This window comes from Mauremys mutica, chromosome 10 (assembly GCF_020497125.1).
Source record: "Mauremys mutica isolate MM-2020 ecotype Southern chromosome 10, ASM2049712v1, whole genome shotgun sequence".
Lineage (NCBI taxonomy): Eukaryota > Metazoa > Chordata > Testudines > Geoemydidae > Mauremys > Mauremys mutica.
Genome location: NC_059081.1, coordinates 40,582,057 through 40,598,660, shown reverse-complemented (window position 1 = coordinate 40,598,660; position 16,604 = coordinate 40,582,057). Strand labels below are relative to the sequence as shown.

At 36.1% G+C, this 16,604-nt stretch overlaps 1 protein-coding gene across 4 annotated transcripts in view; it reads left to right on the top strand.

Moving 5' to 3' along the window:
- OLA1 (Obg like ATPase 1) overlaps positions 1 to 16,604 on the top strand; it is a 180,066-nt gene that overhangs the window by 79,284 nt on the left and 84,178 nt on the right. The window contains exon 1 of one of the 4 annotated variants that reach the window (XM_045032558.1): positions 6,685 to 6,813. The exons of 2 other annotated variants lie outside the window; for them this stretch is intronic. The gene's annotated coding sequence lies outside the window, so the exon portion shown is untranslated. Of the gene's footprint in view, positions 1 to 6,684; positions 6,814 to 9,583; positions 9,713 to 16,604 lie in introns of those variants that run through there. One more of the 4 variants, XM_045032556.1, reaches the window with a different exon arrangement.

Sequence of the window (16,604 nt, the reverse complement as noted above, 5' to 3'; positions counted from 1 at the left end):
CTGCTGCTGCCTGGGTAATCATGAGAAACAGTAGTCTGTCGGCAACTCAGGAAGACTGCACAGCATCAGTTCAGATCTAGATGGTTATCTTTGCAACCAGTAGTGTCTGTATGCAAACTGTTTTTAAAAAGAAATTTTTAAATTTGGCGTAAATTGATGGACTAAGCCCAAACTCACCCGGAAAGCTTCTTCCTCAATGGTAGTGAGGTTGAGTTTTAAATCTTTACTTTAAAAAGTCATGATTGTTTCTTCTGCTTTGGAACAGCATAATTATGTGGACTGGCTCTTTTAGTATATGCAAACGTATATGCAGTAGAACAAAAACAATCACCCAGTAACACACAAATGAACAAGCCAATATGTTAGCAAAAAGAGGCATTTATAATTTTTTGGGTGGGTGCAGAAGAAGAATATTTGAATGATTGCCGGATTGTTTCAGTGGGGGTGGAATCCAGATGGAAGTTGGATCTCTCAGCTGAATTGAGACAGAATACTTTGTGGGAATACAAGATGGCACTGTAAGCCACTGCTGGTGGGGGATATTGTAATAATATCAGCAATATTGTGCTGAAAGTTGGAAACTGGTAACTAAAAGCACATTGTAGGGAACAGATGATTTTAATGACATGAAAAACATTTTTTGAATGTTAGTCATCAGCAAACCACAAAACAAAATGATCTCGTGATCAGAGTTCTGATTTTTTTCACTAGGAGCTACAATCTAGTCAAAGGTAATCCATCTTTTCTTCACCCTGCAATTTTTTTAGCTTTATTGCATATAGGTTTTCAGAAAGGAAAATATGTACCATTAATTTGCATGACAGAATGGGAATTAACAACATTATGTGTGTCAGAACTTCCTCTTTCAGAATAACACCATTTCAGTCTGCAGGAAATAATTCCATGAAAGCAAATCTTTACAAAAATTATTGGTATTTATTTATCTCTTTATTTAAGGGTGGTCTCTTGTTGATCAAAATGTACTTTTATTCTAACTGCTGAACAGTGGAACTTTCCTGCAAAATGGCAGGGAGAAACTGAGGTGAACAGAATTGTTTCTGTCTTTAAACTTCTATGATCCTTTTGTTTCATGGTCATTTAGATCAGAACACTTCTGTATGTAATAGGTAATTATGGTGCTGTGGACAGGAAGTGAGTGTTAATAAAATGGAAAGATTTGGACTATAAACAGTGGCATTTGAGGTGAGCCAAATTGGTGTGGAAAAATAAACTTATAAAGAAACAGAACTTCACTTTAACAGGTTTATTGTGTGCTGCCAAAATACCTTCTATTGAATCTACTTTTTGAAGGATAGCATTAGACACATATGGGTAAATTCTTCCAAGCTGCACAGGTTTTGAACATCCCCAAAACTTGACCTCTTTCTCCAACATATTATGCTTTCAGTTTTGAAAATGTTGGAAAGCACAATGGATTCTGTTTTCTCTGTTTAGGAAATTGGCTAAGACGGCAAATTGTTAAACAGTGGAACATGTTTTTTATTAAACTATTGCATCTTTACAATGGTATGACTACAAATCAAGAATTCTCATACAGTATGTGAAAGCTTTTAGTGAAAATTGCCAGGAGATTGGTTGAAAGTAGTTGGATGAAATTCTGGTTCCATTGAAGTCAGTGAAAATATTACATAGACTTCAGTGAAGCCAGAATTTCACCCAGTAATTGCCAAAATCTCCCAGGAGAGAGAGAGGCAAGCATGTGCTCCCTAAATAGCACAGTTCCTCTGGCATACTCCGAGAATGATTGAATTTTGAGGGGGGACAGAACCTCCATTTTTCCAGGGAGGAAGGACAAACCATGGCCGATGGATGGATTGACTGATTATGTGGAAAAACACAAACTGAAACTCAATCAAAAAATGCCACAAATGGGAACCAGTGACTGAAATGGGGGCTTGATGGCAAAAGAAATTTGAAAGAATGAGGATGGAGGAGAATCTTTTCTGGGTCCTTCTTGAAAATGCTGACTTTTTAAGTTAGTGTTTGTGCACATCCAGTCCTTATTAAAATACAGTACCAAATCCCATCTTCTACAAATGCACAAAGGTAGGCAAGAAGGCAGTAAAGTAGAACTCTGAACAAAGCGTTATGGTGGTTCTTTCAAACTGAACATTGACTTTAATACAGCTTTGAAACTTTACTAAGCAGAAGAAAAACATTTTTCCTTTTTTTAGTAGTTTACGTTTAACACAGTATTGTATTATATTTGTGGTGTTTTGATCTCTGGCCTGATTGTGCATTTTCCAAATGAGGTGATCGGTCTGTAACTCTGGTGTTTAAGTCTGAGGTTCTTCTGTAGTGTGAGGGACAAGAACATGCCACTGTTAGGTTTTCTTCACCAAGAACCTTTTGTTTTCCTTAAAATGTTTCTTGTTCACTCTTCGTAGTAAATATGAACATGAATTCTGAGCATTTGAGAGCAAGAAATAATTCTTGTTGCCCTGCTCTAGACTTTTGCTGCATGTTAGTATGTGTGAATGTGCATAGTGACATTTATACAAAGAGGGCTGTTGTGATGTCTGTCTCTTTCATAAAATAACAGACTTCAGAAAAAGTCTGTTTTTGTACACATTTCTATAGTGGAGATTCAGTTATGAGTATGAGTACATTTATTTTAATGGGAAATAATGACTGATAAGTGGAGAAGAGGGTTAACTTAAAATCAAAATAAACATATGTAATGGATGATGGCAAGATTCAAGTGGTAAAAAGAAACAGAAGTTGCTTCCAGATTAAACTAACAACATAAAGTGAGACTTCTTTTTGAGGTGGGGACTGCCTTCCTGCAAGGGTGCTACTAGAATATAAATAATGATGAATATAAGACACAGGACACATTGTGTAAGAATAGCATGGAAGTTAATTAATCTGCGGTGTCTGGTCTTTTTAAAAATGGTGGTTTAATTTAAAAAAAATCTTGTCTGATAAAGACAATGTGTTGATGATCTAAAGCTGCAAGCCAGCGAGTAGGCTTAGTGCCTCATTGAAGTATCACTTTAATGAAAAAGGTGCTGGTGGGCTTACTTCTCCCTGCTAACTGATCTGTAGATCAGCACAGTTGCTATTGGAGCTGTCCTCTGCTTGCTGTCCCAGTCAGAGGTCAAGTGCTGTGATGATACAGCATAGTAACTTGCTACTGCAGAAATGGTGGAGCTACTACGCTTAAGTAAAGACTCTGCAAAGACTGAGCCTGACTTCAAGTGTGAAGCCTTGCCAAAGAACACCTCCAGTTTCTGTTGGTGTTTTTATATTGGTTGTTGCTCACATCTTCTGCAAAAATAATTAGATGAGGATAATCCCCTAAAATGCTTATTTTTGTGTAAAATGTTTACAACATTATTTTGACTTCTACCATAATGTAATTTAAAATTCTCAAGCCAAGTTTCTAGGACTCTAAACAAGGGGAGTTTAAAACAAAATATATACTATACTTTGTCATTTGCATCATTAAGAAAAGTGTTTCTGTAATGTTAATTAGCTAGTAACTGCTGTTTTCAGTGTGCTTTAATTACTGTATGTTGCTTGATTATATGTAATGAAATAAACTTAAGGTTATTCTAGATTGTTAAACAGTAGTTATGTATTTGCTCACTGTTTAGGATCAGGCTTTTGGGGATATGGTAGAGGGAAGCTCAAGAAACAAAATGGTTAAATTAAGTCAGAAGTCTGACGTGATACATGAACACTTTAAGAATTACAGACTGAATTTTAAAATTTCCATTTATAACTGATACTAATAAAATACTGAACACATATTTTAACCATATTTACATATAACCACATAATAGCTAATGAAAATTGTGACTTTCAAATAATTTTAAGTGTAAATTTTACATTTACATTTTACAGTTCAATTCTGCATCATACCATATAATTGAGACATGTCTCAAGGATTTTTTTTTTAAATTCTGTATCCTCAGTTTTATTCAATAATAGCTGTAGTACTGGTAGATAATTCATTTGTATATCTGCAGGCCTGCGTACCTGATTCAGCACTGTTGTATTGATTGTTGTAACTTTTAAGAAGCCTTTTTGATAAAATTAATCTATTATTCATTGTTTTATATCTTGTATTAAATTTTTGACTAACAGTGCTGAACAGAAAGTCGTGGTTAATGTTTGTGTAGCTGCCTGGCCTTTTAATTATTAAAAATTCAGGATATGTTTCATGTGCATGAGATAAAACAGCGTTAATACATGGATTTGAATATCCTTCACATTGAAATGAAAAAATTGGAATCATATTGTGAACCAAACTTTTTTTTATAATGTGAAATACTATCTGTAATTTCTTTGGCTCCTTTTATGAGAATATTTTAAAGACTTTATACTGGCTGTTGAGGTAACTAACATTGCAAACCGCTAGCAGTTTTAATATTCTTTTCATATAATTGTCTTCAACTCTGGTCTTTGCAGGAGATGGTACTTTAACTACCCAAGAGATTTTCCTTGATGTCTTTTTCTGAGATTCTAGTGGCTTCATTTTAGCAATCAGATGTGGCCATAAACAAAAAACTTACATTTTCAGTTGATGCATAACTTTTTCATTTGCTAGCTTGATCCCTAGTTAAATTTTGTGGTCATATTTACATACTTTTTCTCCTTAGATCTCAGACAAGTTTAATATAAGAAGCTGTGTAGCTCTGATCATGAACTGACTTTGAAAGATGTGGAAAATATATGGAGACAAACATTTCTGTATTATGAAAGCTTTTTCCCTGAAGACATTGATCCTTCTTTTTTTTTTACAGGAAAGTTTTAAAAAACAGATGTTAAAATATGGTCATTATAATTATTATCTATCAATGTAATACCATTGAATAAATCATTGAATCAGTTGTTGTTCATGGTCTTTAGATTGGTTTTTAAACTTCTCTTTAACATGTTTTATAAACACTTGAACAAAGGAAAATGATAAAGCTCAACAGAAATATATTCAATATATATTCCAGAAAGAAAAAGCCATTTTAGGTTTGTTTTCATTGGCCTAATAAAAAATTGGTATTTCAAATGCTGTTCTTGTAGGGCCTAAATTGTGGTAATTGATGCACTTGATTTGAGAACTGGATATTACAAGCGCTGAACAAACAGTTTTTTCCACAGAGAAAAACTATCTTCCAAAAAAGTAAAATATTAACTTAAAATATCTCTTGCTAGTGCAAGTATAAAAAAAAAAAACCCTTACATTTGGTAAAATTACCTTTGTTTTCCAATTAGTATTTTGTTTTGGGGCTGAGGTCTTTTGATGAAGGGATCAAACTTATTGCAGTTGATCATGGTTTTAGTATGAAGTAGGATGACCAGATGTCCCGATTTTTGGGTCTTTTTCTTATATAGGCTCCTATTACCCCTCCACCTCTTGTCCCGATTTTTCACACTTGCTGTCTGCTCACCCTAGTATGAAGGCCTCTGGGCATTTTCAAGTGACTAAACATTTTCCTTGTGTTACTGTTGGTCTTGTTAATTACTAGAGATGAGTGTTTATAGTTATTGTAAATGTCTTGTCTTCTGAACTTTAAAATCATCTGACTGCTGATAAGTTTCAGTTAAAGCTTTTTCAATAAATGCATTTTACTGCTGTGTATTCTGGGTTGGAAGCAATAAGTATTTACTTAAGTTCTCTTAGTATTAACAGGTATTTAGAAAAAAACAAACATTTGTTATGTTAGCTTGAAAAAGTCTTAAAATATGAATTTTGCCAAATTCTTATTTACAGTAGGCAATTTGTTAAATAAGTTGAATCAAGCTTGCAGTTAAGTGTGTATGTAGAATTAATTGAACTGGGATATTAGACTAAAAGACTTTCAAGTTAAAGCTTTTCTGCACATGATAGTCTTCATAATTATTTCAATGGTTGACTGCAACATTTAAGAAAAGAAAAATCTTACTGCAACTCCCAAACTATTAGGGAAATAGGTAGCATCATCAACAGCAACAAAATCCATAGAATCATTCAAATAGAGATTTTCTTCAAAATCTTAGCCAGTGCTATAGTTTATAATTTAACTGGCAGTTATGTCCTTGCTGATTGAATTTATTAGAACATGCCTGAAAAATGACTGATCGATCCAGTTTCACTTTAGTGTTACAAAACTGACTTAAGAAGTTAATTGCAATTTATTTCCATAGTTTCTCGAGCCGTTGCAGAGAATAACAGAGTAAAACTGGATTTATACTGATTTTTAAGAAGCAGATATTTGTTGAAAAGCAAAGTGAGAGTGCAAAGATCCATGTCAATATTCAGAATTCATATTTCCCTTGAATGGATGGTTGTGATAAAAAATGGTACATGTGGTGTGTTTTCATTGCCTGTTGAAAGACTTTCATGCAGTTAAAATAAGCATTTTGATGGTGGTTGAATTAAGAGTTTTTGTCAGTCTCTTCTCATCATGGATGATTAGACTAAAACGTCTGCTTGTCTTGACTTGAGATCACCACAGCTTTAGATAACATGCTTTGTGATTGAAGGTCGAAATATTTTGAATTCTAATAGGCTGCCAGATGAATTGCTTGAAATAGACTGTAAAATTTCAAGGCTTCCTTTTCCATCTGCTGTGAAAAGAACCATTGGGAATGGTTGAGCTTGATGATCATAGAATTACTGGATGGTGATTCTAAAACCCTCAAAGGGAAGTTGCTATGGAGATCTAGTTCCAAACTGTGAAATGATTCACCTTTGAAAGGCTTCAGGGTCTGAGAAGCTGAACACATCATTGTTCAGGTGGTCATTGGTTAGGAAATTGCTGGTGCCTGTGTAATCAGCACTCCTGTGGTAGTTAACGATCTAAAAAGGTTTGTTCTGAATGATGTGGGACAACAGCAATGTGCATAAAATGGCTTCTCTCAATCATAGTTTGCTCAGTCTGGTGCTTGTAAAAATACAGTGAACTAAATGTAGAGAAATGAACTGCTTCATTGAGGAAGTCTTTTAAAAACAAAATTTTGCTCCGTGATGGATTTGACATCTAAAGTAAAAGGAGAAAAATCATTTTAGTTTAAAAAGCTGTGGTTAGATACTGCAAAAGCATTATATTCTTTTAACTTTTTTATTTTTGCAGAGTAGGAGGATGGGGGTTGTTGTGTATTCATGTTTGTGAAGCTTAAAGAACTTGCACTGTTGGAAGTTGAAGATTCCTATTGAATCAGCGCTCAGGAACACTGCAAGTAGCCTCAATATATTTTACTTATTTTGGCCCTCAAAGGATTTTTGGGCCTATCAGAAGCTGTGCTTATGCAGTTCTGACAAATGTCCTGGATGTCCAGGACTCAAGTAAAGTCAAAGGCTGTTTTTTCTTTGGTAACTTATGGTATATTATGTGTTTGGGAGAAAATGAAATAGTGTACTGAAATTGTTTACACAGATGTGCACAATTAATATATTTTATAAACTGCTGCCAAGAATTTCCCCAAAAGTGCTTAATAATTTACTTTGAAATTATTTATGCAATTGACCAGAGTGACCAATCTGTGCTCTTTCAAGGAGAGTAAAATGCATTGTTCCCTGCACAAATAGGTATTGCTGGATGTAGTCAGCAGCTACCCCTACATTTTCAGAAAATGTTCAGATGTATGATTAAATACCACACAATGTAGTTTATGTAAAAACTCTTGAATATGGTAGTGGAGTATATAATATTATTGCTGACCTAGGTGCTATTAATAGGATCAGGCAAAGATGACACTTGTGACTACTAGATGGTGCCAGATAGTTACAGAATGCAACTGAACATCATTTCAGAATATAGTTATTCTTCAAGTTAAATACTATTTAAAAATCAGCACGATTGAGATTTTACCTCATTCAAAGAATACGCTGGAGGAGTAATTACTACCTTTGTACTAAGAAGTCAACCAATCTTGAAAGAATAACCTGTTTTTTAAATAAGGGAAGGGGCTAACATTCAACATATCATGTAAGCACTGATTTGCATCTGGTTCATAGTTACATAAATACATGTAGCTGTCTAATAGAAAATACCAAAAAACTCTCTGTAAAGATAAAACTCTTATTTTATGGAGTTCTTACCCTTTATTTTGATTACTAAGGATATTGCCTGAAAACAGAATTCTTAAGGCTTAAGATTTCACCTGTTTCTGGTGTTTGTCCTCATCTGAGGGTCTCAGAAATGACATCACAATTAATTGAGTGGTGGTAACTATATGTGATGAATAAATAGCAGGAGCAAACAATTACTTAACTCTCATCTCTCTTCTTTATAAATGCATTTAGTAATAAAAAAAGAAGCAGAACTCTTCTATGTATTCTTGTTCAGACTTCCATAAGATATCAGCAAGTCATGTAATTTAATGTCAGTTACTCTGTAAAATATACCTTACAAATTATCAGGCCTTTTGAGGGGATATTTGGCAAAGGCTACTCTGCAACATTTTGGTTACAGTAATTAACTATTTATTAATCCTGTTGAGATTTACAAGTGGTTCTATTCTGAAAAAAACACCTACTACTCTTACTATGAATTTTGTCTGTCTGTCTCAACAGGATTAATAAATAGTTAATTACTGTAACCAAAACGTTGCATAGTAGCCTTTGCCAAATATCTCCATAAAAGGTCTGATGGCCTGGAATGCCAAGAAGCAAGGTGTGAGATCATGAATGGCATACAGTACCACCAGTCAAACTAACCAGACATTTTTTTAGCATTGAACACTGCGGGTCTTGCTTTGTATTTTATGTTTACCTGGACTAACTTCCATAGTGCTCAGAATTAGAAGATATTCAAAGGAGAACCATGAAATTGTACAAATGTATAAAATACTGATGGTAATAACAGAACAATGAAGCCAATTAAAAAAATCTTTTAAATACAGTTTTTCTTTTAAGAATTGCAATGCTATTTTTCTCATTGTAAAACAATGCCTAGGCAGTATTTTTCAGTGTACTTTGTTGCACAATCCAATGTTTGATATTTGTCTAAAGTATTGGAAGACTGTTAGTTCAGTCATTATTATAGTATGCTACCATTAACAGAAAAAAGAGATTTCTCAAAATATTTTAAAATTTAAATAGTTAAAATAACCTTTTAGAAGCTGAAAACTTATTTTCAAATTTTTTAAATTTTGCAACGAGGGCTGCCTCAGTTCAGACATTCAAGATTGCAGTTAATTTTCTCTTTGTTGGCTTATGCATATTGTTTACATCATATGCTTCAGCAAACAAGGAGCTTTGTCAAATATCTTTAAATATTTTCTGCCCTAGTTGTAATATGGAGTCTGCACTGTTGTCACTAATTGATGATCTAGCAATAGATGAAGGTCAGTTGTACATACTTCCTTTCAGATCAGGCAGCAGCCTTCAGTACTACTGACCATAAATATTTTTTGACTTGATGCTGGCCCAATGTAGGGAGTGGATGGACAAGGATTGTTAGCCAACGATTTTATTCTTTCCTCACAGAAATCCAGGTGGGTGGGTGTTGGACAGTTATTTATCCAAACTGAGGAGTTTCACTTTTAGTATTCTAGAGAATTCTGTAGTCTCTGTCTTGTTTAACATGTAATTTTTATTAGTACTTATTTTTATTACAGTATCAACAGGGGCCCCAATCAGGATCCTTCCCCATTGTGCTTGGCGCTGTCTAAAATTGAAATAAAAGAGCTTGCAGCCTAAATAGGGACAGACAACAGGAGGATGTAGAAAATAAAGGGCAGAAGGAGGAGGAGGACGATAAAGGTGAAAGTAATAAGAACCCAGAGTTGTACAGTTTGAAGTCTTCATAGTTTTTGTTTTTAAACAAATGAATGTGAATCACTACAGCTGCTTATCGTGGGACTGCTGGGGATAATTAATTTATTTGGATTTCTTTGTCGCTAGTATTTAGATGACACAGTTTCATATCTCAGACATCTTCACTGGCACAATACTTCTTATATCTGTGTTTCATGAAATTCCTGTGATGATTGCTCTTGGATCTGGGACTTGTCACTGTTATCTGTCTTTGTCACTTCCAGATTGGACCTTTCTTTGGAAATCACTTGGACGCTTCAGCTGATTAATAGCACGGTAGACTAACTGGTTAGAGGGATTAACCTCAGCAGCAGTTTATACTAGACTAGACTAGATCTGCCTTCCTGTTCCTTCCTAGATGTGGTCATGTCTAGAGCCCTGTATGGTACAGCTCCTATGGGAAATGCCTTATTTTGTGCCCTTCATTTGTCTATTGAGATTAGTTATAAACTCTTTGGGTCAGAGACCATCTTTTTGTTATCTTTCTGCAGTGTTGAGGCTATCACAATACAAATAATAATAATAATGGGTGACAGTACACTGCTTTTGAATAGAGAAGGCTATAAAACAAGCAGTCAGTAAACATCCAGTCAAAGCCTCCAGAAGATGCTCAACACATCTGAAAATCATGCTGCTTATTTACGTTCCTAATTAAGGAACGTAAATAAGATGTTCCTAATTAAGAGGGGCCATACGGGTGCCCATAGCGGTGCCACTGATCTGGAGATATATATTGTCAGCAAATTTGAAATAGTTGTGTGTGAGGATAAAGCCACAGAGCTCAGCAACCAGGTGTGCTGTGGCATCATCAGGGATACTGTTCCTGACAGCTTGTATTCCATCAGTGTGTGGGATGTTTGTGTAGAGAGCCTCTACATCCATGGTGGCCAGGATGGTGTTTTCTGGAAGGTCACCAATGCATTGTAGTTTCCTCAGGAAATCAGTGGTGTCACGGAGATAGCTGGGAGTGCTGGTAGCATAGGGTCTGAGTAGAGAGTCTACATATCCAGACTGTCTGAGTAGAGAGTCTACATATCCAGACTGGCCCCACAATATGCCAATATTTTCATGGCCGACCTGGAACAACGCTTCCTCAGCTCCCGTCCACTCATGCCCCTTCTCTACCTACGCTACATTGATGACATCTTCATCATCTGGACCCATGGGAAGGAGACTCTGGAAAAATTCCACCACGATTTCAACAGCTTCCACCCATCCATCAACCTCAGCCTGGACCAATCTACACGGGAGGTCCACTTCCTAGACACCACGGTGCAAATAAGTGATGGTCACATCAACACCACCCTATACCGAAAACCTACCGACCGCTATGCCTACCTTCATGCCTCCAGCTTCCATCCCGGACACACCACAAGATCCATTGTCTACAGCCAAGCACTGAGGTACAACCGTATCTGCTCTAACCCCGCAGACAGAGACCAACACCTAGAAAATCTCCACCAAGCATTCTCAAGACTACAGTACCCACACGAGGAAATAAGGAAACAGATCAGCAGAGCCAGACGTGTACCCAGAAGCCTCCTACTGGAAGACAAACCCAAGAAAGAAACCAACAGGACTCCACTGGCCATCACATACAGTCCCCAGCTAAAACCCCTACAACGCATCATCAGGGATCTACAACCCATCCTGGACAATGATCCCACACTTTCACAGGCCTTGGGTGGCAGACCAGTCCTCGCCCACAGACAACCTGCCAACCTGAAGCATATTCTCACCAGCAACTGCACACCGCACCATAGTAACTCTAGCTCAGGAACCAATCCATGCAACAAACCTCGATGCCAACTCTGCCCACATATCTACACCAGCAACATCATCACAGGACCAAACCAGATCAGCCACAACATCACCGGTTCATTCACCTGCACTTCCACCAATGTAATATATGCCATCATATGCCAGCAATGCCCCTCTGCTATGTACATCGGCCAAACTGGACAGTCTCTAAGGAAAAGGATAAATGGACACAAATCAGACATTAGGAATGGCAATATACAAAAACCTGTAGGAGAACACTTCAACCTCCCTGGCCACACAATAGCAGATCTTAAGGTGGCCATCCTACAGCAAAAAAACTTCAGGACCAGACTTCAAAGAGAAACTGCTGAGCTCCAGTTCATCTGCAAATTTGACACCATCAGCTCAGGACTAAACAAAGACTGTGAATGGCTTGCCAATTACAGAACCAGTTTCTCCTCCCTTGGTTTTCACACTTCAGCTGCTGGAACAGGGCCTCATCCTCCCTGATTGATCTAACCTCGTTATCTCTAGCTTGCTTCTTGCTTGCTTATATATACCTGCCCCAGGAAATTTCCACCACTTGCATCCGAAGAAGTGGGTATTCACCCACGAAAGCTCATGCTGCAAAACGTCTGTTAGTCTATAAGGTGCCACAGGATTCAGATCTTTTTCTTTCTGCTACTAGCAAATTTCCTAAGGAAGCATTCTTCAGATTGGTTAATACTAGCCTTTCTAGGTCCTCCCAGAGAGGAGACATCTATCCCTATGTGAAAATTAAGATGGGAAGATAGATGCTAGCAATAATTCAGAGGGGATAGGTTTCAGAGTAGCAGCTGTGTTAGTCTGTATCCACAAAAAAAAAAAAGCCTCTTAGAGTTGGTAGGGCAACTCCCACTTTTCATGTTCTCTGTATGTGTATATATATCTCCTTACTATATGTTCCATTATATGCATCTGATGAAGTGGGCTGTATGTTCAAATAAATTGGTTAGTCTCTAAGGAGTCAGAGGGGATACTGCATACACAGCTTTCCCTCATATCTAGGAAAATGATATTTTCTTGCTCTTGTGGCATAGATACAAGGCTTAAAAGTCCAAATAGTTCTTTTTCCTGTGAATAGCACTGATAGTCTTGAAATCAGAGAGAGCGTGAGAATTGTATCTAATTTACTTTATTGCCCAGAGTAAGTCAGGAGAGAACTTGACCGTTAATGGTTTTAAAAACAGAGAATCAGTTTGCAAACAAGAACAGATCAAAATTCATGATCTGTCTCTAAGACAGGTTGTGATGTACACTGATGGATCATCAAAATGCTTCCTTCTGCAAACTGTCATTCATAAATACTTAAGGTTTGTACCAGAATCCCAGTGTTTTCAGTATTACATTGCACCCTTTAATCTTGCCACATACCGAAGGAAGTTAACCAAAATTAGGTTGGTGTTCGTAGTCACCATCAGGAAAAAAGGATATCAGTAATTCACTATCGGAATGTGTGGCTAATATGAGATTCATCACTTTCATCATCAGTAACAGCAATAAGAGCTACCTGAAATTTATTCCAGGACGTAGGGCTATTGAGTGATCAAACACAATAACTCCGTAACTCAGTCAGGAGATGAATCACCTGGGATGCATTTCTGTAGTGACAAAAGGAAGGTCTTTCTGTCTGCAGAAGAAGTAAGCAAAATAAATCAAGAGATGGACAAGAATACTTACCTCTGAAAATGAGACTAGAGCTCCTTGGGGTCTTCTGATTTTTTTTCCCTCTACTTGGAAATTATGCCATGGGCCTGGTTACTTTCTAGCGTTGCCTTGCTGCTGCAGGGGAGAAGTCTGTGTGTTCAAAGAATTTGGACATGGTTTGCTTTCCTAGGGAATTGTGCATTTTTCTGAAGTGGTAGTTGTGGAATTTTTGATGTCCCAGAAAAGTAACATTATTACAGAATGGGCAATACTCATGATATATTGTGCTGGGTCACCCCTCCACATCAACACCATTTTGTGGCACTTGATAAGGTCAGTGTCACATCTTAACATAAATATCCTAGAAAAGACAGTGACCAGAAGTCCCCTCCGAACAAGATTTGGTGGACAGTGCAGCGATAGCATCTCAATTAAACAACAGTGGAGTTGTAATGGGCCTGTGGTTTTGGAAGCACAGAGGGCTCTAAGATTCATTTCTTCTGTCTTCAGATAATTACCCATAACTGGCCAGAGGAATTTGATAAACAGTCTCAGCAGGTAGAAGATTCTGCCAGTGGAGTGATGACTACTTCCAATTGTGGGTGTAGCAAGGTAGAACGATAGCACATTCTAGACATATGTTGCAACAGGAATCAATCACCAATGCTTGTCATACAGATACAAGTGTCCATCCCCTGAAGCAGTATTTGTAGGTATGTTCTTTGTTCCCTTAGACTGCTTTCTTGGTTAAGTCTTTCCTTCTGCTAAAATAGATTTATTAGGAGCAGAATTGTGTTCTCTTCCACTGAATTCCCATATGACCTTAAATGAACATCTCTGCCTCAGTTTCTCCATCTATAAAATTGAGGCTATAATCACTCATCTTTGTGACGTGCATTAAGAGTGTTGGATAAAAGTTCCTTTTATGTAAATGAAAGGTGGTTTTATATGGATTGGTTCATACATTTAGGAACTAGATGCTATATTCTTTACTACTACTTATAAATCAGGTACTGCTGCTGTTTTGTTTTTATCTTGCATGTGCTCTCCCTGTACATTAGTTAATACACAAATAGATTTTGTCCTTTCTATAAAATAGTTGTCAAAAGATTGATTTTTGTGTGGAAGTACGCAATTTCCTCTTTGGTGCTAGAACTAGTTTCTCCTTACCCTAACTGCTGCTGCAGTGCCACTAGACTCGCCTCATAATAGATAAGCATCTACTTTCCTCAGGCTCCCTGGGTGTATGTGTATCAGATTGCTTGAACAAAGTACATTAGGTGCAGAGTAATTAACAATGCAGTTCAGATTCTGAACTTGTTTTTAGTTATTTAAAATCAAGGCTAAACTTAATAAAAACACGTGTTTTGAATGGGAATTAAAATCTTCTCTTACGTTACTACAGTATGAGTAAAACAAAATAATTATTGCCAGAGTCACTGAGTGCTTGCATTTAAAATAAATTTATACATATTATTTAAAAAAAATCTAGTTAACTTTAAAATATGTAAGTTTTCTTGTCATTTAGGGTTCTGTGAAGCTGATCATCAAGAGGGTTGCAAATCATTGGCAGTTTCTATTTTCAGAGTTCCACATCCCAGAGTAATTTGCTTTAATTTCACCCAATTTAACCTATACTTCACACCATCACCATTCAGCTTTAATAGCTATGTTCTATGCATAAGAAAAGCAGATAAATGTCCACAATTAGACTGCAAATGATTACAACTAGTTAGGGTCTTATGAAGACAAAACTTAAAGGACCATGGCATTAAACAAAGCCGCAAAAGACATCTGAAAAATTTTCTCCAGAAGTCAAGTCTACCAGGGTGTTTTATTGACTTTTTTTACTTGATTTTACTTATGTTTAAGATATTAGGTATGCCTTATTTAACTGAAAAATATTCTTCCTTAAAGAATATTAGATCCCGAGTTACAATTGATGGATTTTTATTATAAACTAACTTCCTCTTAAAGAAGGTTTAGTATATCTGCCTCTTGCATTTGTAGATATTTATTAACATATATGCAGCATTTTAAGACATTTTATGGTATGCTTATCCAGTAGCGTGGGGGTTTTGCCCTAAAGTATATTTTGAATATAAAGTCTATGTAGTAAAGTTCATCTTCAAAGTTTAGCACTTTTTCTAATGCTTAGTGTAACATCACCACAATAGTTAAAAGGGTGTCAGTTTCCATTACAGATCCCCCTAATTCTCAAGATAATGGCATGCAAGATCTTCAGTCTGGATATAGGTGGCCTTTATACATATTTTTAATTGATATATGAATCAGAAGTTTTGTTTTGTGCATTTTTCTGTTGCTCATTGGAACATCGAATTTTTACTTTTTAAAAAAGTGACAAGTCACAGCAGTGTTTTATTTGGTGAATGGAGAGACAAACATTGTAATAACTATTAATTCAGGGTCCATATCAATGTACATGGGGTGTGCGTGTTTTCTCTCACACACACTCTCTCTCCCCCCCCCCCATGGGAACTGGTTTAATAACATTTGTTGAATATTTGCTGGAGAGGAGCAAGTATCAACTACATTTCCTGGTCTTAAGAGTCAGAAGTATCAAACTTTCTCTTACCATTTCTTTACAAGCTTAAGCGGGTTAACTTTTTCCCTAAGAAAAATACTGATAGAAACCCTAAATTTATAAAGATAATTTGTGATCCATTTCAGATTCTGATCAGTAGGAATACTCTTATTCATTACTTATTTTATAGTCTATGCACTTCTTTAAATACTTATCCTGTTAGTAAATACAGATACTAAACTATTTTACATTGTATTAACTTTATTGTAAATTTAACCTCATGTCAATTAGTAACTTATTCACCTTTTTTGTATTAAAGACAAGATAATAACAAGAAGAAAAATATGAAGCAGCAGATAGTGTAAAAAATCCCTGTGAATTAATCTTGAAGACTTATTAGTTGTACCCAATTGCATTCAGAATCAAAATATTTTAAAATTAATAATTGCAAATATACTTTTATTTTTATATCTGTGCTACAAAGTGGTCTGTGGTAGAGACAATAAAGCTTATGCTATAGGCAGCTTCAGATTTGTATCAAACTAGTTTCATATGCTATATCATAAAACTTTCAGTCCAATCAGCAACTACATTTAAATACTGCAAATTGTAGCAGCAAAACAATAATTCTGCTGATTAGCCCCTTTCCATTTCTTGTAAGTGAACTGTTTATGCTGTTGAGTACCTTTTGAAAAAAGAAAAAGCCAAAACAGCCTTGATTAGTCAAGGAGTAATTGGATGACTTGATTTTAGCAAGAGAATGAATTGGTTGATGATAGCCTGTAACTAAGTGTAGTGGTTCTGTTCAGATGAATACATAACATACCGTCATCAGATCTTGACAGG